Genomic DNA, 24061 nt, shown 5'->3' on the forward strand with positions numbered 1-24061 from the left:
GCCAGGGATGACTGCTTCCTCTGTTCCCTCTCACCTTCATTGTCCTCACTTTATTCCCTCACAAAACGCTATTGAAAATCACTGCTCACAAAGATACCCCCCCCCCCATCCCCATTCTTTTCCATTCTTACTGTGTTTAAATACCCAAAATGGCTACTAAATAGCCAGGATGTCTAAAGAATTGAAGAACAAAGTTCGGAAAAGTATTAGTGTTGCATCCCCACGTCTTCTGGGATACAGAGGGAGAATCAATAGTTTTTCATTAACCTGTCTTCCTCCCTGTAAATGAGTAGGTATGGCCTTGGGTGCCTGTAAATGCTGGGGCTGTGTTGTAGGATGATATCTTTCTATCGTTCACACTCGTTCAGTGCCATTGACACACAACCAGTCAGTCTCTCTTTAGGTTTTCCTTAACAAAGGAGTGTCATCCAAAACCTGTATCCAAATATGTTCCAAACATACTGTGATCACAAATCGTGAAGGAATCCTGTACATATGTATTAAACATCAATATCTAAAACTAAGTCCTTGGATTAAAAAATGGCAGGGACAAAGGGGTGAGGTGATGTAGATGAACTCTAAAATTAAGAAGGGCAAGCAATATATTGTATCAGCTCCAATAACTATTTACAGGATGGTGTAAAATATCCTCATATATGTGAACAATTCAGACCCTCTGACTAATTCAAAAAAAGTTAGGGATATTCAACTTTTGGGTAAAATTTATGGAAAATGTAAAGGTTCATGCTACAGTGATATCATATCAGAAAAGTAGGGCATTTAAGTAGAAGCATGCAATGGGATTCCCTTATCTCAAACAATTTATTGGTGGGTATACCACAACAAAAAAATGTCAATGTCTGAATAACTAGTCAGTTGGTAGGTGTCCTATTGGTCTCATGACAGCAAAATGTGAACAACATGATGAAGAGAACTTTTTAAATACAAATTGTCATTTAAGCAAAACAACAAACAAGATTTTTAAATTGAATTACCTTGTTAGAGAACAGCATGTTTAGAGAAGGTCAAATTAAGTTCACCTGTAAAGGTTATACTGCATTTTAGGTGCATTCTGAAATTTCATCCCAAAGTTGAATATCCCTAATCTTTTGTGAGTAGTGTAAATGTAATAATGAAATAAGGTTATGCAAACAACAAAACAGAAAATTTGTATCCAATAGCCTCCAATAGTGCTTTTTGTAGAAAATGAATCTGTATTTTCTTTTGGGGGTGTTTTGTGATGATGGGGCACATCATCTGTTAACTTAGTGATAATGAAAACAAATGTGTATTATTAGGTGACTGGGCACTGTGAAGTTGTGGAAGGAAGATAAAACTGTTCTGCAATAAGTGGGATACAAGTTGGTGCCTGTAAACAATACAATGGAGACAATATTTCCCCAATATATGTTAATTATGTTGTTAATAATTCTGCAGCCGTAATGCGTGCGATACAATAACACCTCATCATTCTCAGAGTGCTTTTTACTCATAGATCTCACTGGGTTAACTTCAACAATTGCCTCAATAAAACTAAGAACATGTCTCTTAGACCCCATCCTGACTAGACTGCTCAAAGACACTTAATAGACACGTCCATATTAAATTTGATCTGTCTAACAGGACAGGCTATGAACTCAAGGCCTTTAGGGTTGGTGTGATCAAAGGGGCGACTGTGGTACAGGAAGTAGAGCAGTTGTCCACCAATCCCACATTTGTTGGTTTAATCCCTGGCTACTCAGGTCATGTGTCAAAGTGTCCTTGAGCAAGACTCTAAACCTCAGTTTAGTTGCTCCTGGTGAGTGAATTAGGGATTAGGGAATTAGGAAATTAGGGATGTCCCAATGCTGATACTAGTTGCAGGCATCTGGCCTGATCCTGCCTTTGTGTACTTGTACTCATACCCTTAAAACTTCCTTGATACTCTGCTCGATACTACGTTAGGGTATCAAGCACATTATCAGGTATCTGGAGGTGGAAAAATGTTTGGGGTTTAGAGGTGTTTTAAGATAACTGATGGCTACAAAAGTAAAGCCGAATGCAAACTCTGCTGTGCTAAAGTCTTAAGATCTAGTTACTATCAGTCATACTCATGTTTCTCAAGAATAATTTAAAAACGTTTAATATTTGTATTTATATTTATTTCTAGTAACTAGAACATTACCTGAAGTTTCCTTTACCACCAGAACCCTCAAAGCCATTGGCCATTATTTTCCCTTCATACTCCTGCATACGCGCTACAGTCCATGCTACCCTAAATCTGTGCTTTGTTTGTGTTTTTTTATTTTTATTTTTGTTCTTTTCAGCAAAACTTGCCCTGTTATGAAACACCGGCACCATGTATGTTTTTGCAGAACGTGCAAACATTTCCATTTACGCAGGATTTGTTTCACTGGAATGAATTGATGAGGATTTTACTGTGATGAAATCATTCTTGAAGCAAAACAGTTTAGTACTTGTAACAATGGTTGGTATCGGCAAATATTAAATATGAGTACTTAGTGTGGAAAAAAGGGTTATTGGGATATCCTTAGTTAAAACCTTATTATAAATTCCAGTTTGTTCATGCCAATGTTGAATCTTTCATGCTCACAAAAGCTGGTTATGGATTGACCAGCATATGTCCTTTACCTCCCACATAAAACAAACCTCTAGAACAGCCAACTTCCACCTGCAGAATATTGCAAATTAGAAGCATCTTGTCTCAAAATGATGGCAATAAACTAGTCAATGCATTTGTTACGTCCAGATTTGAGTACTGTAACTCCCTACTATTGGGATGCCCCAGTAACTCCCTACAAAGCCTGCAATTAATCCAAAATGCTGCAGAGTATTGACTGGAATTAGCAACAGAGATCATATTTCTTATTCATCTCTTCCACTGGCGTCCCATAAAATCTTGAATAGAATTTAAAACCACCTGCGTATGGAATGCAGGGCTGTGAGTTTCCAAATGTGGGAGGCAGAGCCTTAAACTATCAAGCCCCCCTTCTGTGCAACCAGCTTCCAGTTCAGATTTGGCAGACAGACAACCTCTCTACTTTTAAGACTTGGCCTAAAACTTTACTTTATGATAAAGCTTACAATTAGTTATACTTATGCTGCTATAGGCTTAGACTGCTGGCACCATCCCCCCTGGCACTGAGCCCCTATATCCTCTCCTCTCTCGCTGCATTTATATCACCACCACATGGCACTAATGTTGTCTTCTCGCTCCTTTCTCCTTCCCTGTATCTCTCTGCAGGTAACCCTAGCTTGGGAGGTGTATATTTCAGGTGTGCAGCTAACGGTCCTCCCAACAATTTTTGGCTCAATGTTTTGTTGGTGCTTCTTGTTGCTCATTTTCTATCTCTCTCCCCCTGCCAATCACCCCAACTGGTCAAGGCAGATGGTTGCCCACCCAGATCCTGGTTCTGCTGGAGGTTTCTTACTATAAAGTATGTAAGATATTCCTCTCCACTGTCGCCTAGGGATTGCTCAGGGTGGATTTGTTGGCATTTCTCTTCATTTCTATATAGTCTCAACCTTCTGATGTAAAGTGCCTTGAGATGACTTTGTTGTAAATTGGCACAATATAAATACAAAACTATTAATCCCAGATTGGTTTTAGCAACTTTATGTGGTTCCATTACAAATTTCTTCTCTCCTAGACAAATCTTCCATCTCTGTCTCTAAAAACAATGTAGTCAGTATTTGGGAATGACCTTGTACTATGCCAACATCTCCTCTGTAATAAATTAATCTCTCCTTTCTCATGTGGACCTGCACACTGCATCCCATGTGTTGCAAACACAGGCTGATACTGTTTAGCTTTCTACAGTATTCTCTTGTAATGTTGTTTGTTTCGCTTAAAGCTGTCAGTGGACTGGAGCTAGAGAGCAGCATCTGTCGTACCTTTGTGTGGGGAAGTGGTGTGTTTTTGTTCATGCACACCTGCCACAGTTGCTGCAGCTGGCATCATCAGCAAGTGCTGTGGTGATTGAGGTGCAAAGGAATGGGTTTTTATCTCAGTATGCATATCCACTATCACTTTTCCTGTCATCTGCCTTGTAAGCATGCCATATGCACTACGAGCGCTAAACAACAAGGCCAGCCAGATTCCCTTGTCAGTTCCCCAAAACAATGAAAAAACATTGGCATTTTATCACAGTGAGATTCCAACATGGAAGTAAGGGAGAGGCTGAATAAATTCTCACTGAGTACAACTGGGGAAATAATGATACTAAATTATCCAAGATGGAGAACTGATTTAGAGGAGGTGATTACCACAGTCAATGGAGGCTGAAATTGAGCAGATGATTAGGAATAAATAAATACAATCTTGTGCAATAAATGGGCATATACTGGCCATACTAAACATCATTCTCAGACCACATGGCAACCTTAGGATCTCACATGCCAGTCATGCATGGAAGCCACCTTAACGTTTCAAAATCTACCCTAAACTGTCAATATTTTGCCAACTGATTAGATTTTTAGAATAAAAAAGAACTTCAGCCCTAGAGGCTGGTGACCTGCCAAAGTGGCTGGTGGAGCGGACAGATTTAGTGGCCGTATCCAAATTTATCAGCATTTGGCTTGTGGTAATTTGTTGCCCTGAAGGGGAGATGAAGGCGGGATGTCTGCCACAGCATCGCCTCTATCCAGATGGCCCAAGACAGAAGGGGATGGATGCAAGCACTTTATCAGCAGCCTATGTTCCATAAGGCACTCAAAGGCTCAAGTACAAACAAAGGCAACTATATGTGGCTTTGCCAAAGTTTCACCATTCATTTTAATCCATGCTGTTCTGACTGTATGACAATACGAATATTTGCTATTAAATAGTATCATAGTGTTACATACTCTGTTGTCATCTACTAGTGACAAATTAACTTTAATTCTGTTGTAGTACATTGTGCACCCTTTAAAATTAACCAATAATTTAAAATAAATCAAATTTGTGCCATTAATTTGTACCACTTTGCTTAATTGTAGTTATCACATGCTTCACTTGTTGCTCAATGATGGAAACTTGAAATGGCCTATACAGAGATGTTTGAGCCCAATTTTCTGAAAATACCAGATTATTTTTTATGCTTTCTATTGACACAGTTGTTTTTCTTTGGTTGGCATGATGTTCTACTGCGAGTTGCATGGCATGGCCAAGTTTTCCTCATACCCCAGGCTGTAATTTCTGATTTAAAAATGGTTTGCTCACCCAAAATGCTGGAAATAATCTCACAGGCTTCAATGAAAAACCTACAGTGACCCATAGAGGTCAGTAGCCAAATTTCCACAAGCATATTTAGTATCTCAACAAGAAAACTGTAAGAAGAATGCATATGTTGTGTTTAATTGTACAAGCATACAAGTATTTTCATAACCGTCATGCCAGAAAGATTTCTTCATATACATGACTTCATATACAATTCAAAGTGTTTAAACATTTATGAATTCTGGCCTACAGAAAATAAATTGAATACCAAAGAAGAAATAATGTTTGTCCACTTGATAATATGAATCATTATGGAAAATACACGACTTACTATTACTTGCTGTAGGCTACCTTGAGGCGAGGGTCTGAGCCCATTGCAAAACAGCTGTCAATGTTCCTCACGTGACACATTATTTACTGACTAACCTTAACCTAACCTACCCCATTGCTTTCATGCCTAACCCTGACCACCTGCAGATTTCAATTTTAGTATTTGTGTGGTTAGAGTAAAAAAACATGTGTGAAACTGGCACCAATTTGGCTTTATTATAACAAACTGTATTCACCACTTTGTAGCATCATGTCAAAAGGGCAATTTCAAAAGAAATGCCTAGGTGGCACCACTATTTCGAAATTTATTGATTCTTATATACGTTCAAATGATGTCTTGGGCTTAATAGCTGGTGGACTTAATTATATCTTAATTATGGACTTAATTTTGCAGTGAGAGGGTTGGAGCAGTCAGTGGGACATCCTGAGGGATCACTAAGTCTCCTCATAGCACACTCAGAAATAAAGTCACATCAGTATGGGGAATCTAAGTGGAATGTGGATGTGGAAAACAAGCAAGGGCATCTGCATAACTTATGAATGCTAAATTCAACCTTGCATGACTAATGCTAAGAAGCTGCAACCTCCTTCACTTCACATATCCTCTGTGATCTTAGCGCTAATTAGGAGTTCTTTGTTTGTATCAACTTACATTTGGGATTTACACAGAGTGAGAAGTCTGTTGCAGATTTAACTGTCAGCACTTTGATCAAAGTGATTAGAATGAGGTCTCCAGTCTAAGCAAACATTTTCTCACTCCTTCCCAGTTAAAACACCATCCTAATTTGTGTTTTGTTTTGGGGAAACCATACAGCTGCTACCTCTCAACCAGCTGAGAGCTTCTCAGTAAAAGGATATTCGAGCTCTTATGAGAGGGCTGCACATACATTATTTTGAAACTCGACAACTATATCCTTAGTGTAGTTGCCATTCACCAAAGCTGCTTAATTCATGCTAACATGCCAGGTGGGCTGTTATTTGAAGAAGCACCAAGCAAATCTATCTGTATTCTGATTTATTTGTACAAATATCATATCATTCTTTGAAATGTATCTTTGACATTAAATGACTTAGGTCCTGTGATTGGACTTTTCTTCTCCATGAGTTGACATGATGTGTTATCTATGCTCTGTTAAACCTATTTCACCGCCATTTGCACCACAAAGAAGTCCCTCATTACTAATCAATACTGTACCTTGTGTGTGTAATTACATTTTTTGTAAAACATTGCAAGTGCTCCTGAAAAATAGGTTTCCAAATCCAAATCCTGGCCTCCTTAAGATTCAGCATTCACTATGTACTGTACCTGTTACTGTAAATTGTTGATTTTCAGATAGTTTTCTGCAATTTTCCTTTCTGTTTTTGTAGTATCAGTCCTTACTGGGGTGTTTTCAACAAGTGTCGCTGGGATGTGTGCCAGCATTACTCATGGCTATTGAGACAGATCTTCCACGCATGTGTGGCAAGTGATTCTTGTTTAATAATGAGGGTGGACATGCACCCGTTCAATCAATGCCACCTATGTCTCAGCTCATTTCGCTTTCCTCCACCTCCTTCTCCTCCTCCTCCTGCATGTTTTCACCTCTCCTTCCTTCTGCAGGTGCAGTTGCTTACACTCTCAGTAATCTAGCTATTTGCCATCATTCAGGGAAGGTCTTATTTGGTTTAAGCTGTCTACAAACATTTGATACTGTGTGGCTGAGTCTTATTGTTGCTACAGTAAAAGCATTAGTGTTGTTGCCATCAATCCTTCATCTTTTACTATGGAGTGTGTTACCTTTAGTACATAAAACTAAGTGCTTATTTTTATTATCTTTAAGGGACTGTAAAACACATTTTAAGGAAAGTGAATTTTATGTATAATAATTAGCAGCCCCCTCTTCTTGAATTTATCTTTTTACCGTACACTAGCAAGAGTGCTTGCTTTGCAGTATCTGACCAGAGGTGGTAGAAATACATAAACCCAAGTAGAAGTGGACCAAAATCAACAGCTGGTAAAGTTGGGGCTAATATAATATTTTATTTTTTATTACACCCAAAAATAAGATAACTAACAAAATAAAAAAGTTAAATAAATGTACTGGAGTAATATGTAATATGTATACTGCACTGGAATGTGGTGGAGTAGAAGTAACACGGTTTTAAGTAGAAATACTGTAGAAGTACTGTCACTAACAACAAGGAAAATACATGCATGTCCACTTTCTTACAAAGTCTGTGCAGGGCAAAAATATGTGTTTAAAAATGGTAGTTACAATCATACAGGCTGCAATTCATTATACGAAACCTCTAAATTGTTTTTGGCAAAACATTTTAGCAATATATAATTAGAGGACCCTGGACTGAGGATGAGACAAGACAGCTTACTGTATTTTGTGGTAAAAAAAAAATCCCTCTGTTTGTACCACAAACACCACATTGCTTTTGTTTTAGTACAGTATAATTTTATTTTTCAATAATCTGTGAACCTTTATTTTCAGAGTTATCAAGTTCTTTTGGACAATCTGTACACTTGTTTTTTGCTTTTATATTACTTTTAGAAGTGTGTATGTGTAAGAAATGACAGGATGCTTCTGAAACTGTATGACAGTACCTACTGCATCTAAAGGTTTGCACTTTGCACTCGAGATGTTTCTATATTGCTTGATCTATATTGATTTCTAAATAATTTTGAGCCTTTTTTCAAGCATGTGAATAACTCTTGAAAGGCATTTGTCTCATACGTGTGTCATTATTCACAAAAATTGCCACAGTACACAGTAATCTCATTGAGGGGCCATACACTTTAATAGCAAATGTAACTGAGAATGTATTAATGATACTTTATTTGAGAGCATAAAAACCTGTATATTCACTTTATTTCACTGTAACAGTGGTTAACCACTAACCACTTAACAATGCCTTTTTTTGCATGTTTAAATTTGCTAACTTATGTGTCATTAAATTTGGGTGTGTGTGTGTCTGTGTGTGTGTGTGTACTGGTTGTTAATAGAGTCCCTTGAAAACAGCAGCAGTAGATTTTATCCTAGGAGGGGCCGGTACTGTGACCCCAGAGGGGAGCTGAGGAAGTGCAGGGTCAATGGAGATGTACCGCCTCAGCTGGACAATCTGACAGCACTAATGCTGCTTTTTGTAATGGGATTCTCTCCCTTCAGCTCCAAGCCTGTTATCAGTGGCCAAGTAAGCTTGCTGCAGTAGGGCCTAGGCCAGCTCATCAGCACACCATTATCCCAGTGTCTTCTGGGTGCTGAATAAATGGTCACATTAGGATGAACGGGTTGTGATCAAAGACAGACCAGGAAGATTATTATCGAAAATAAATATTTAAAAATTACATATTAAAAAATGTAAAATACAGATTTGATGGCAGCATGCTGGTGGAGTGGTTAGCTCTGCCACCGCACAGCAAGAAGGTCCCGACTATGGACTTATATGGAGTTTGCATGTTCTCCCCATTCTTGCGTGTGTTTCCTCTGGGTACTCTGGTTTCCTCCCACAGTGCAAAAACGTGCATATGATTTTAGTTGGTGACTCTAAATTGCCTGTAGTTGTGAATGGTGATCTGTCTGTGTATGTCTGTGTTTTGGAACACAGACAGAAACTGGTGACCTGTCCTGGGTCTACCCTACCAGTTGCCCAATTACAACTGGACTAGGCTGCCGTCCCCCTGTGGCCCCACACAGGATAAGCGATTACAGATTATGGAGGGATGGATGGACAGCTTGTGATGTTATTTTGCTTTTGATGTAGATAATATTGAGACTAAACCAGAACAGTAAAGTTGTGGCCAAAACCAAACGAAAACACTGGGCTGAAAGGCACTCTAGCGTATGGCTGTTTAGATTTTAAAAGATGAGTTGCGTTCTTACTTTAAATCTTGCTTTGTTTCTCAACAACATAATTAGAAAGATCATTTCTTTGATGTGTCTGAGATGTGTAGGAAGCCCTGAATCGCATCAACATATTAAAACTCCTTTACCTATTACTGGGATTGTGGGATAGAAAGTACGTCTGTCTTGATGTCTACATCTCATCTAGTGCTTCTCTGTGAGGTCCACACCCACCTTTTACAAAGCTCTGCTCATCTCTGAGTTATTAATTGCAGCTCCCAAACCGACTGCCTGAGGAAGCACTGTTTAATCACCCAGATAGTGCTGAGAGATTCATCCAGGCTTTGCACAGATTAAGTGGACATTACCAGAGTACCTAAAAAAGAGGGGAAAAAATATTCACTGGAGAACTTCAGTCTTATGGTCTTTTATTTTACAACTTTTCGGACTTCATATATTTGTCTTTTTAGAAGGTGCATACTTCTTCCCTCTAAAAGAATGCTTTATATTCATGTATTTCTACATGCCAAAACCTGTGAGCGGCTCAGTAGAGGTTAGGTGCCTTGCTCAAAGAATTAGCTGCCAGCAGATGTTAAATCAGCAAATCAGATACAGTAAAAACTGCAGACTTTCTGCAGTTTTACCTGGTTGAGAAGTACAGTATGGGCATTATACCCAAGGTAGTACACTATGTTGCTTTCAATCGTTCCTTCTAACAAGTCCCTGAAACACATTTTCAAACATGTTTTTGCCAGGGTGAGTTTGTTATTGTTGAAGACCGTTAGATGAATTTCTGTCATGCACTTAAAAATAACTTTAGGTATTTCCATCAATGTCACTGGGTGAAATTAGTATTGTACAATATGATACAAATAAGTGTAATGTAAATAGCATAAAGTGCTTCATTTATAACATAGTTTAGAAAAGCTTAAAACATATATAAAAAAGATACAATGGCAAAACAAAAAAATAGAATTTTATATTTAAAATGTGCAAAAAACCCAATAGACCCTCATAAATAAGGCACAGAGATAAACACATACTGTAGAACATGTAATGCCACTGCATACCATTGTGTTTTTCTATAGTGTTTATCCTAATACAATGTTACTTTATCAGAATTGAGCTACATTTAAAATAATTTGTTTAGGGGAATGCAAACCTTTGCACACATTGGATTTTTCTTATTTTATAACATTTTATACACTTTACAAAATGTTTTTAATAGTAAACAATCTTAAAAATTCTTTCCTACTACATTCTACTGCATTCTGCTCTCTCTCATTCTTATGGATTCTCGATCTCTCCTGTCCTTATTGGTCAGTTATTTGTCTGTGCTGTGTTTGTCACATGATGCATATTGCTCAGCAGCAGCAACAGCAGCCAGTTCTCTGTCCGTCCCGATAGAGTTGACAAAGCAACAAAGGAAAGATGCAAATTGCAACAGACTCTGGTAAACACTATTAACAATAGCCTTTTTTGTAGATAAATTGGCCGATGGTAGCTTTAGCCAAAAAAAAGACATGTTATTTCCAGAATAGTTAATGATTCCATTGGGTAAACAAGGATTTGATTGTCTCTGAGTGTACAAAACCCTGACATTAGATGCTAAATCATAGTCATAAAACTCTGGGCAACACTGAGGTGTGTCTCAGTGCCAAACTGGCATAGACTGTGGGACCCGTTCAATTAAAACCTCCACTGGGTAGAGGTAAGACAGCTTTGTCACATTGATCTCAAACATCTTGAAAGTCAAGAGTATATTGCTTAATTGTTGTTTTGCATTTTAATACTCGGAGTGTGGTTTTGTTTTGCAGATACATTTTGTGTTACTTAAAAACCCACATCACATTTGTTTGACAGCGGCAGTGACATTCAGATCCAGCTGAACCTAGGCTAGATGGATTTGAAGTATGACTCTGCAAACATACTCAAAGGGAGTAGTTGCAGGGATTTGGTCTGAGGCTTGTTCACCAATAGTAAAAGAGAAGTGTGGAGCAGAGGAGGTGGGACTGTGCTGGAGAATGATAGATAGATAGATAGGTAGATAGATAGACAGACAGACAGACAGACAGACAGACAGACAGACAGACAGACAGACAGATAGATAGATAGACAGATAGATAGATAGATAGATAGGTAGGTAAGTAGGTAGGTGGGCAGAGGCTCTCTGTCTTGTGAAGTGATGGCTCAAAGACAGTGTGTGTTACCCTTCCAACAACCCTGCTCTTTCTCCTCCTGTTTTACAACTGCCCAAGCCTGCACATTGTGAATAGATATTGATAAAATACGATTGAGAAGGTCTTTACCCTTCTCCAAAGTTTTTGCCTGTCCCTCCATTAACTGCAGCCTTCGTGATTGCCGTCTCATAGAAAGTACAAGGTAAAATGAGTGCAGAGTGAAACTGACGATAACAATGCAAGTGTAGCAGGCTGAAGTGGGGGTGGTCCACATGAATACTTTATAAAGCATTTCTCAGGCCTTCAGCCGAAAGAGCTCGGTTTGCAGCCAGAAACACTTTTCATTTTATGCTATAGATGATTTCAGGCCAATACACTTTATCAAGAATGATTGTACTCTTTACTCCATTTTGTTTGTTTGGCAAACCACTTACTAACTACACTATAATTCAAAATTCAAAATTTACATTTACAAATTTACAACTCAAAATTTATTTGAGTTGATAAAAATATTTCTTGTAATGGAGTGTTCTCACATTGTGGTATTAATACTTAGCTAACTAAAGAAAGTAGGAACTGAAATTGGATTAGCTTATTTAATTAAACCTGAAACGTCACTGTCCTACAAAGTCTGCTCAGAGAGCTTCACTTTTATATATTATAAACGTCTCAACTATATGATAATAATGAATATGTCATAGCACACCCTTTTTTACCAATTTCTTGGATGAGTATTTTTACTGTTGCAGTGAATTTCTCTCTCAAATTGGAAGCCAAATAATTAAGTCTAAGACTAGGGGGTGTAAATCTGAAAGTCCCAGTGCCTTCATTACTGCGGGAATAAAAGGCGGTTCTGGGCAGCAGCGTAATCATACACGACTAATAAAAAGACAAAGGGGCCTCTAGCGACATGCTGTTATTTTGGTATGTTATTCTAGTCTCCAATCGCTAGTTTCACTTGTGTTACCCAGTCTCCTTTCTGTGTTCAGGAAATTGGGCCTTATACTCATGTTACTAGAATTAACAGCTTTATTTTATTGAAAATGATGGGCAGTTATATGTATTTGAATGTTCTCCCTTTTTTAATTCCTGCCCTATAGTAAAGTCATTTCAAGGGCCAAACCGTCACTCAGAGATTGTTAGATGCTTCAACTGATTAATAATTGCATTCTCAGTCCAGGGCTTTGTGAACTTTGTTAAATGTAGATGTAACATTTTGGGATGTAATTACCAGTTTCTTTTTTGGGGAACAGAATGTAATTATCAAGGCTGACTTCATGACGGGCACCAGTGATGACCTTCATGCTACTGTAGTAGTCCACTCAACACACACACACACACACACACAGAGTTTTAGGCTTCACTTCACATGAATGAATGTGTTGGTATGATGTTTTTTTTCACTAGTTAGCCGCAATTAGTCGTAGGATTGTCAACAATTAATCTGCTGTTCTCCCCTGGAGGTTTTATCCGCTTGCTACCGCTAACAGTATGTCCTTCTTAATTACACAGTAATCAGCATAAACAAAGTGTTTATTGTTGTGTAATGAACTGTGTCACCCAGCGAAACAACAAGAAAGGGAGCAAAGTAAGAAGGTTGTTAGCAGGGATACAGTGCATCATTTAAGCAAACCTTGAGTTAATTTCCAATCTGTTTCATTTGCAGAATGCCTTTCGTCGAACATTTTAGAATGAGATAAATGTTAACAACTTAACAACTTTGTATAAAGTACCATCAGTCAGAATCTGGTCAGTTCTTTTTTGTCCATATTATTGTTTGTTTCATGGTGGCTTCACTTCCTAATTTACTTTTCAATGCATATATTTACAAAAGTGTCACGGGAGGGGGGCGGGGGGGTGGGGGGGTAGAGGGGGGTGATGGCCTTCTCTTATTTGCAAAGTGAGTCAGCTGGTAAATCGCAGGACAATGTTGTCCTCACCCCCCAACTCACACCTTAGCACCAATACCTGTATCCTTCTCTACCCGTTTCCAGTTTTCGTGCACTCCAGTCTCCTGCTCTTTGTGTGGATACTGATGTGAGACAAGTGTTTTGCCAGTTTGTGGCGTTACACGTTACGTAATTGACAAGTGTATGCTTGAAGCTGCATATCACACCCAAATCCCCTCACGGATGTATTATCCCCTGACCCTCAACAAAATAAAGGAAAAGCCCTGCTCTTCAACAGTTTCTGATGTTCCATTAGGGACACACCTCTATGTTTTTAAGATGATGGACATGCACACACTCACACACACTTTAAACAGTTGCAAAAACCTGTTTTCTGCTTTAATAAATCATCACCTGAAGCTTACCATTCAGTCCTGCTAAAAACCAAGATTATCTGATATGTCAACGTGTTATCATTCAAGGGCTTTACGTTACCTACCATTCATCAAAGTATGACAGGAATTATTTTGGTTTGGTGCTATTAATCATTTTCAAAGAAAAGGTGTCAGAAAAGGTTGGATGACTTAATTTAGCTCGTAAACAAGCACAGAGCGGAAAAGTGGAAACACCTAGAGTTAAATTAACTGCTGCCACTGCTGTTGTTGCTTCCATTATTTCAAATAATAATATAATATTTTAAACCTAAAACAGGGAAAAGTACAAGATCCCTTTTACCTCAGCTGTGAGAGCAGAGATGAGTGGACTCAAGTAGTAAAGTGAAATGATAACAGCATTGTGGCAGAGGTCTTATTACCCCCTCTGCACTGATCAGAAATGTAACATATGCTGAGATGAACCAGTAGGTTAGCTGCAGACTGTATCTTATACTGCAGGTCATTAGTTTTACTGCACGCTTTTGGTGGAATTATGTCAAGCTAGAATGTGTGAACCAGATCAAACCCAAGAGGACAGAAAACTATTTGTTCAGCATATTCTTCGCTTATATACTCTACCGTAGAGATTCATGTACTATCATCTGCATGATCAAAAAATGCTCATTAGTTGTAGTAAACAAAAATGCAAGAATTACCTAATAAAATTTGGATATTCTTGTGCTTGTGTAAGTTTCCTCAGGGTAGTACGATTTCCCCCAAATCCAAATATATGCATGTTACTTTAACTGGTCACTGTAAATTGCCCGTAGGAGTGAATGTGAGTGCGAATGGTTGTCTTAAAGATAATGGATGGTTGGATAGATTGTGTCACATGGTTTTTCCTTGACAAAGTGATGTTTGATGAAATTACCCGCATTCTCATTGGACTGTGACTGTTTCTTCATAGAATTGATGTCAGATAACAGAACATTACTAAATGTAACTTTCTTCTGATTAATAGGGGTGCAAAACATGAATAATATTGAATAAAATGAATTACTAAAGACTGAGGCTTCAAAGCTGGATTAATGATTGGGGCAACTTAGCAGACTACCTATTTAGTGTTATTTATTTGAATAGCTACAGGCAAGTGTGGCTAGTCTGGGCTGCTGACATATTATATGGCAAGAATGTACAAAAAGCAGCAGGTTGAATCTTAAATGTGTTTTACATGAATAATACCAATATTTTTACTCAAATTGCACTACGAGATCAGAGAGTACAGGATGAAGATGAAACGATCATACATGAAGCATGAAAGTTCCCCGAGTTTAGGCCGTGATATTATGTACTGTACTGTACTTGTAGCCTCTAATGAATGTTTTTACAAATTGAAGTTCAAAGTAACCTGCTGAAATATGTAACAAAATCTAAACCTGCACGGTCCAAAGAAAAAGCACACCAATCATTTTTTTCCTTTTTTCCACCTTCCCTCTTATTTTTGTTTTGGCAGAAAACCTTTCTGTCTTTCCCAGGGCTTATAAATCAGTCTTTATCTTGAGAGGTTATGGGTTCTGAGAAAGTAGAATTATTTTGTTCTACTTTGAATTAAAGAAGCATTAGCACAGGTCAGCTCTCTACAATGAGTCCACAGAATTGTAAAAACACTGTGATGTACGTAAGCCTGTGTGTTTGTCTGGACTTATGATGATGGACTGTAATTGTCTTCTTAAATATTCAATTAGCTGCTGCACTCTGCAAACAAACTGTTTTTTAGCTCTGCTTTCTACTGAACAATTATCCGGAAATCCAGAGCTGTCAGGGGATGTTGTCATAGTACAGAGGACCATACTATCTGCAGAAAATTGCAATGTTTTGGTTTAATTTTACTGTGTATGAGTCATACATAAACCTCAGGCACAGCAAAACTCCATCCCCATGCTTTAGCTGCTGCGAAATGTCCACATATCAAAGTTTGTATGTGCATGGACAGCGGGGCTACCATGCGGTGCAAGTTTTGCAGCTTGATGCCTGCTTTTGAGTAAAACACTGAATCCTGACCACTTCCTGGTTTTTCTACATTCACATACAGTATAAAGTCAAAAAAGATGACAGTTCCGGTCACTGATTTGGTCGTGTCTTTTTATTAGCTTATATAGTAGGTTAAGTATAGTGTATGTCAGATTTTTACTGCATGTTTAACATGTATTTACAAAGTAGTTGTGTCCAACTATTTTGACTTGCAGGGGTCTCCGCTAGTTACTGTAAAGTTCACAGTGATCACAGCAGCTGACTTCTGTTTGCATTGAAATAGTTCCAATTCCTAACTCAGCGTAAAATTTCAAAGTGCCTTTTTTACGTTTGGGTTTGTGCTAGGAAAATAATTAATGAGATGTAAAGTGCAGGGTGCTACAGGTGCTGGTTGATGTATTTTTAACTTTGCAGAGATCCTAAATAGGAGTTTCTTTAAGTCTTTATGCTAAGCTATATTGCACAATGGTATTAATCTTCTGATGCCTCTTGGAAAATGGTGGCATACTGGTGGTAGGCCACTAGTATAATAAACATACTTGTATTTAAAAAATGTTTGTCACTTTGATGGAAGGAGTTGTTGGAGATTAACCCACATGCACATCCAAACAATCCGTCAGGCTGCTTCCACTTTTGCAAAAAAACCCTCGTACAAAGAGAGTGTGAAATCCCATGTCTTGATGCATACACCAACAATGATTATATGCTTATGCGCTTTGTCATTTATACATGACTGGAGCACTTCTGTGATTGAAAGCAGAGGAAAGCTCTTGATCAGTGTAGCATTCTCCAGACAGTCAACCCTTGAGTCAGTCAGCTAGCTAACTCTCCCTCTGCATTCATTATTAATCACAGAATTACACTGGGGCACTACCCAATGGTGGGTTTGGAGAGTCATATTAAGAGTATGCAGTACCTGACAGCTCACCTGCATAATGCACAGCAAGTGAGGTATCGGGCATTGATATAATGCACAAATATTGCATTAGGATTCTGCTGCATTGAGGCTGGGCTGAGGATTTTCAACACATACTGCAGAGAAAATGTATCTGATTGGGTGTTGTGTAAATGAATCAGATTACAGTAGATGTGAGTATCGGGGGTATGAAGCTGTGTCTATTTGAGGTATGGCCCCTAAATTGTTCGGATCTTCATTTACCCCTTGAATTGCTTTGTTAAACGTACAAACTTCTGTACAATAATATCTTATAATAATTCCTAATTCTAGGAAGCGTTATGAATGATGTGAGAACTGGCCATTTACCAACAGCTCTTTAGCTACAGGAACCCTCGACTGCCACCCAGAATAATCAGTCTTCTGCTGTTGACCTCTGATCAGCGCTACAGGATCAGTTGGGAGATTAAGTGACATTACTTGAGGAAGTGGGAGAATCATTCATTCACTTCTCATCACTGACCAATCTTCTCATACCCGAACCAGCTTGTTGGACTGGTGACCTGCCAAACCAGAGGAAATAGTCTCTTACAAGAGCATTGCATCATGTTAAGTAGAATAAAATGTGTATTAATCAAAGTTCTACTTTGAGCTGTGACTGTGTGTCAAGATAATCTTCATTCAGAAGTGATTTAAGGTCTTGTCCAGAATCCGGAGGGAGAGACAGAGAGAGACGAGGTGATAACTAATGCAGCCAGGCTTAACTCTACCTTTGATGTTTATACCAGAAATCCAAGGTGCTCAGAGCCTATCTGTCCTTGAAGCGAACACACCCAGGAATCTCTGGAGGGGGAGAGATATTCTAATCCTAGAGCCAGCTAAAACCTGGAGAGAAAAGTTGACTTTGTATCGATTTCTCTTTTTGCTCACTGTGGGTGTCTTCTGATCATAGCTAATGAAACGTTGCATGGCTTTGCTACTCACTCGCGCAAATTTAGCCATGAGTCAGAGCTGCATCTGGACATACTTATCATGTGGACCTATACATTAAAGCTTAAAGCTGTATTTCACATATCAGAATTTAAGTGTGAATATATGCATTTTAAATTCAGGAAATATCAGCTGGCATATCAACTTGCTTATGCTTGGTTTCACAATAAATGAAGACTGGTAAAAGTGTCAACAAATTACTGCATCTTAATTATATATCTGCTGTTAAGATGCAGATATGTAAAGTTAAACATGTTAAAAATATTAAGTTAAAAATTTGTATTTTACCTACTTCATAGAAACGAAACTTTTGATTTTCTTTAACTGGGAGTCAGTTTTAACCCCAGCTGCTTGCCTGCATAGCAGCTAATATCTGAAGTGAACTGCTGATGAACTGAATTTGGAAATTATATATTACAATCAAGTCAAATGTTGCTTAAAGTATGAGGCAATGTTTTAGGGACCATTACATCCTATTAATCCCCTAGTCTTAAAAGAAAGACAGCTTGCGAGGAAGCATGTGTTTGATTTCATCATCAGTTACATCTTCAAGGGTGCAGTTGATCCAGTGGTTTTGCTGCCAGGCTTTTGTTTCCTCAGCCATCAAAGGCAGCACAGCCTCTGGACAGGTTGGTGTGTATTGCAGAATGATTCATCCCATTGTACGAAGCATCAAAACCAATTTGCACTGCAGTACTGGACACTGGTCTTTTTATTTCTGTGTTTCTGTGATGTCTGTATTTCTGAAGCAGTATTAAGGTCAGGTTGACATATCTGTTCGTTGAAAGTATTGAGTAAGTGTTACCTCATTATTAGGATTCACATATTGAACGGGCAGACTTCCAGCTCGTATAATTAGCCAAGAATAGATCGGTAGACTAGTTTTTATGTGATGTTGCCCTACCTCCAAATCACTTGTATCACTGTACCACCAGTAATAGAAGTTGTATCATTTGTTGCATGTATTTACATGTAATTATATTACTTTCCTGGGTTTCTATAAGTAGTATTTTAATTTGGAGCATGGCGGTGGAGTGGTTAGAGCTTCCGCCTCACAGCTCGAAGGTTACGAGTTTGCGCCCCAGCCGGCTGAGGCCTGTGAGTGGTTGTCTGTCTGTGTATATCTCTCTGTGGCCCTGCCTCTCGCCCCCCCTCGTGACCCAAATAGGATAAGCGGTGACAGATCATGATGGATGAATATTTGCATCTGTAGAAATATTTATTAATTGTTATGTAATTTACTCATTTTGGAAAGCACTTGAAGGCATACGCAGAGGAAGCAAGCCAGGTTCTTCTAAAAGGGGTCCCGAAGGGACATTTCCACAGCAAATGTGTGTCCTGTTAATTAGTTTTCAGAGTTTGCATTTTTTGGTGCTATACCTCAAACATAGTGAATAATATTTTAGAAATCATTCTCAAATGTGATGGTGTGTGGGTGATGTGATAAATTTTGCTTATTTGCTTAAACGTGAATAAACAGTGTAACAGTTGTTCAAATGGAATATAAATAAAAGCATGCACAAAGATGGAAGAAATAATAAAGTTATTTCTGCATGAACATTTTGCATGTAACACACTGCTTTTTATTTTTGTGTTTTAATATTACTGTTAAGTGTGTAGCCCGCATAAAAATATAATACTGTACTTGTGCATCATATTGGCCTATTGGCATATTGGCCAACATACACAGACAGATAAGCATTTGTTTGTTCATCTTTATAGTGTCGACTTTATTCTGTTAAGTACCTTGAGATGACTTTGTATAAATGAAGTTGAAATTACTTTAATTGAATTCATGCTCACATTCACATCTATGGGCAATTTAGAGTCACCTAACCTAACTTAACTTAAAACACACATGTCTTTGGACTTGTGGGAGGAAACTCAAACAAGCACAGAAAGAAAGGTGCAAACTCTGCTTAGAAAGGCTGCACCTGGCAGGTAGATTTGGACCAGGGACCGTCTAGCTGTGGGGCGGTAGCACTAACCATTCTACCACTATGATGCCTGTCTGTATAAGAACCAGATATTAAAAATTCACTCAGTGGGTTGGCGGAATATTTATTGTCCATGACCTTGTCTTTTATCCACAGATCTCCCCTGGCGGACAGAACAAACAAGTCGACTCTAACAGAGCTGTGCGTGTCCTCAGTCTACTTGTGGTCTGACGGCACTCACCAACATCAAAGGTACTCCTGCCTCTTTTTCTACACCTCCAGCCTCCTTTAATCACTTTGTTCAGCTCATCATTGCAGTAATTACATTTCCTGACAGTTTTTTTGGTTGGCAAATCGAAGACTTCACTTTCTCTGTTATCTTACCTTGAGGGAGGTTCACTTTGTTGCTGTGGTGCCTTGTATGATTTTTATTTCAATACATTCAGGAGCTTCTTCCTCCCGCAAATGTGTTCTGATTTAAATAACTCACACAGTTGAATCAGCTGAGGTAAATGTCATCTGAAAAGCGGATTTAGTTCTCTTCACTGATTTTAGCCTGTTTTAGGGCTGAACAGGAGAATATGTTCTGGTCCAGTTCTTAAGGACAGACTGAGCCTTGTGAGTGAATGTTTGAAGTCTGTCACATGTAGTTAGATACAGATTTGCTTAGATAAGACTCATAAAAGCAGTGTGACTATGCATACATTTTGCTCTTTTCTGCATGCATTTACTTTAAAGTAACATTTTTGTTGCAATAATTTAGTTTGGCTTCCTAATTAAAAGCAAACAATTTTTACTTGTTATTTGATTTTTAACCTTAACCTCTTTAACCTGTTGGTTGCTTATAATGGAGAAACTGAGAAAAAAACTAGTCCTTATTTAAGAACTGGAATAAACCTCAGAATTTAGTTCAAAGTTTGATGAAAGATGAAACTAGATGTTCTCTTTGACCAGAGAATCAGCTCCAGATAATCAGGGTCATACATTGTCTGACACAAGTAGCATACAAGAAGCGATTCTCTGTTTAAGGTTAGAGGACCTAATACCTGCAGGAGGCAGGACATGATGCAAAAAAGACCGTTTTGGAAATTGCAGTATTTTGTTTAGAAGTAGCCACTCACCTGTAATGACAACTATTTTTGCATCATCAGTACTAAGGATGAATTTTTTGCGTTGATATCACTGCTATATACTGACGCTTGTAATTCTTAGCGTCTTTATGTAAATGACTTGTTTTTCACTCTCAGATGTTTGTATTTATCAAGTGGCATGCAGGTAGCATAATAGATGTCATCAACATTCCCACCTGCTCACTGAGAATTATCTGGACAATGACTTGCTCCATTCAAACAAGAACTTAATCAAAGTGACCTTCTACAAGTGAGATAGGATTCACTGTCTGGTCCAAGTGATTTGAACATTTATCTTTACACAGACAGCTTGACTAGGTAATAGGTTTAGGGTTGCAGTGCATGGCTGAAAATATCTATGTGTGTGCATTCTAATGTAAAAGAACTATTTATGTAGTTGTATATGTGTGTGCATTTCTGTTTCCTGCATGAAAAAGCAAAGCAGCCCAAAGAAAGAGGATGAAATAAAATGTGGATGGATTGATGTACAGCTGGATTCTTTTCTTCTAGCTCTGAAAGTGATCAGCCATGAACCTAATGTAACATATTGTAGTTGTCTTACCCGGCCTCACTAACCAATATCCACTTGGGAGTTGATGACCAGCAACAAGTCCTCATTTGAAGAAATGTTGTATTTTTTTTAAATGCTATTCACACAGTCCAGTGATTCTTAGGGTATTACATATGTATTGGTAACGACAATCTTATTTTGTTTATTACACGTTAGCCTTAACGCTTAGCATTAGAGCTGCCATTTCTATCTATTTTGCATAATTTTTAACAGTTACCAGATAAAAAAAAACTATTGACATTTTTTTTTGAAGACTGTTTAGTTCTTGGCCTTGCAGGTACACCCTTGAAACATTTATGCAAAATGGCAACACTTATGAAGTCCATGCGTCTGTCATCCAATGACAAATAAAGCCTTTACTTATTAGTAATTCAGACTGAATTTCATACTCTTGTGTAGTACTTTTAAAGACTTGCAACAGAATGTCACTACAACGAATTACTTAACTTTGAGTTACTCTAAATAAGAGTTATGACATATTGGGAGAACATTTCCTATAGGAGTCTGAAATCAGTGGCTCTTAAATGAGTTAAAGGGGGAGAAAAACCTAAAATTGCTCATTTGTCTTATGACTATATTAATGTATTATCATCAACAGCATATGCCAGCAGATTGAAGACTGTTCCCACCACCACATTCACACACACACACACACACACACACACATACACGCGCACACACATACACAGTAGGAGGAGGAGCAGGTGTTTTAAGCATCCAATTGTCCCAGTGAGTGATGCATCTTCAGATGGGCATCACATGGGTTTAGACAAGGAATTAATTTGAGCTGCAATTAAGGCCTCAGGAAAGGGAGAGACTGGTGGTAATTTAAGAGGAAGGACCCCACCGCCCACCTAGTCTGCCAAACACTGATGGCAGAACATATATCTTCATATAGCTTTGCCTCTCAATCTGTTCCCTCATCCACATGTAAACCCCACTATTTAGACCCCTCATGACACACACAACTCACTACTTCAAAGCCTTTATAGCTTGGTCTCTAGTGTAATTTCTGACAAAAGTTGAAACCAAATTTTTATGCTGTGGAGAATAATTTGTTTTCCATTGTTGCTGAGACTTACTGTAGATGAGACGATGGAGGCAATACAGTGAACAATGTAAATTATTTCAAGTTGGCTCAACCTAGAAACATACATAACATATTCCAGTCACATGGACAGCGTTTACAGACAGATCTGTGTTTCTTTGACATTTCCCATTTTAAGTAGTCAGTAATTAATTTGACATGAAGACCTTTCAGCTGCAGGGTTGAATATTTTAAATTTACTATTTACTAAATCCCTGTATGATGTTTTAAAGCAACCTGACTTATTTTAGCAAAAGACCTGGGTAAAAGGCCTGCTATCCCTGCTCTGTCTGAAAAGTGCCTCTAAATTAAGACATTTTTTTACTTCAACCTAAAGACACTGACATGAGGTGAGAAATACTTGGAAAAACTACATATATTTTTTTTCTTTATAAATGAGCTTTATAGAGGGGTTGATTAGTAAATTGGGTAAACTTTAGCCTGAATCAGGCTAACTGTTTAATTACTGTAGCTGAAATACAGTAACCTACTGCTGGCAATAGTTTCATATTTAGCATATTTAGCCGTAAGACAGTGGTATCAATATCTGGACCAGAAAACAAATATAGCACATTTCCCAAAATGTTGAACTCTTGCTTTCATTTCTGATTAGAAAGCCACACTTAGATGCCGAGTATGGGGTTCTCTTTAGAGATATGGGTGCTGTTGCACATCTAGTTGTAACTTTCCACAGCAAAACAAGACATCACAGTATCAAGTCCTGTCATACAATGTCAGTCAACAGCACACTCAAATTGGCCTATTTATTGTTTTTCAAGAGATGAAACCAAGGGAACAAAGGTTGAAGATCATAATGTATCTGCTTTGACATACTAAACAAGGCAGAAATGTTTCCATACACAAAACAAGAATTTTATCTTGTCAATGAGAGAATCACCAAGGTTTGGATTTCCCTTTTTTTTCTTGCTTACAGTGGTATTTTTGTGATTTAGTTGCAGTGTCATGTAGTCATATAACCAATAGCAGCTTGTTTATTTAAAGCTGTTAGGAAAAACATAACTACAGACAGGGATATGAAGCCAGAGTGACTTGTCATTGGAAGATGTATTTTAGTGCAGTCCAATGAACCTGATGAATAAGGTGCCAAGAATTTATTATTGGATTTTCCAGCAAGCCTTTGAAGTGAGCGACCGCTGCATCTCATCTGACGATGTACACTCGAAATTGTGGTAGTGTGAATATGTGTATATATTTATTACTGGGATATTTTTAGACCTGGGGGTTTGTTTTGAAGTGCATTTATCCTTTATCCAAGGAAAAGCCTTGCAATAGCACAAGTGAAGCATGTAGTGAGCTGCTGCATCAACTCAACTGGTGGAGTGTAAGTCTGTGGTTTCATTTTAATTAAAAATGTTTATGCCTTAAGAGTAGTCAAATCTAACCAACTTTCCTTTTTACAATTAATTAAAAATTTCCCCTTTTTTCCAAAACCTATCTTCTTGATTATTTATTTTTCCCTCCCAAGTAATGTAAACTCCCAAGTGTTGCTTCCACAAATGACACTTGAGGTGTACTTAACTTGAAACTTACTAGGGTGTATGTAATTGAGGATGGGTTAAAGGTGCAGACCTTGGCTGTGTTTTTATTCGCTCTGAATGA

General features: G+C 38.1%; 1 protein-coding gene across 17 annotated transcripts in view; it reads left to right on the plus strand.

The window, feature by feature from the left end:
• Window positions 1-24061, plus strand: part of arvcfb (ARVCF delta catenin family member b) — a 202531-nt gene that overhangs the window by 51263 nt on the left and 127207 nt on the right. For all 17 annotated transcript variants that reach the window (XM_067520515.1, XM_067520507.1, XM_067520509.1 and 14 more), the window contains exon 3: window positions 19810-19905. The gene's annotated coding sequence lies outside the window, so the exon portion shown is untranslated. The remainder of the gene's footprint in view (window positions 1-19809; window positions 19906-24061) is intronic.

The sequence above is a fragment of the Channa argus genome, chromosome 11 (genome assembly GCF_033026475.1).
Source record: "Channa argus isolate prfri chromosome 11, Channa argus male v1.0, whole genome shotgun sequence".
NCBI classification, from domain to species: domain Eukaryota; kingdom Metazoa; phylum Chordata; class Actinopteri; order Anabantiformes; family Channidae; genus Channa; species Channa argus.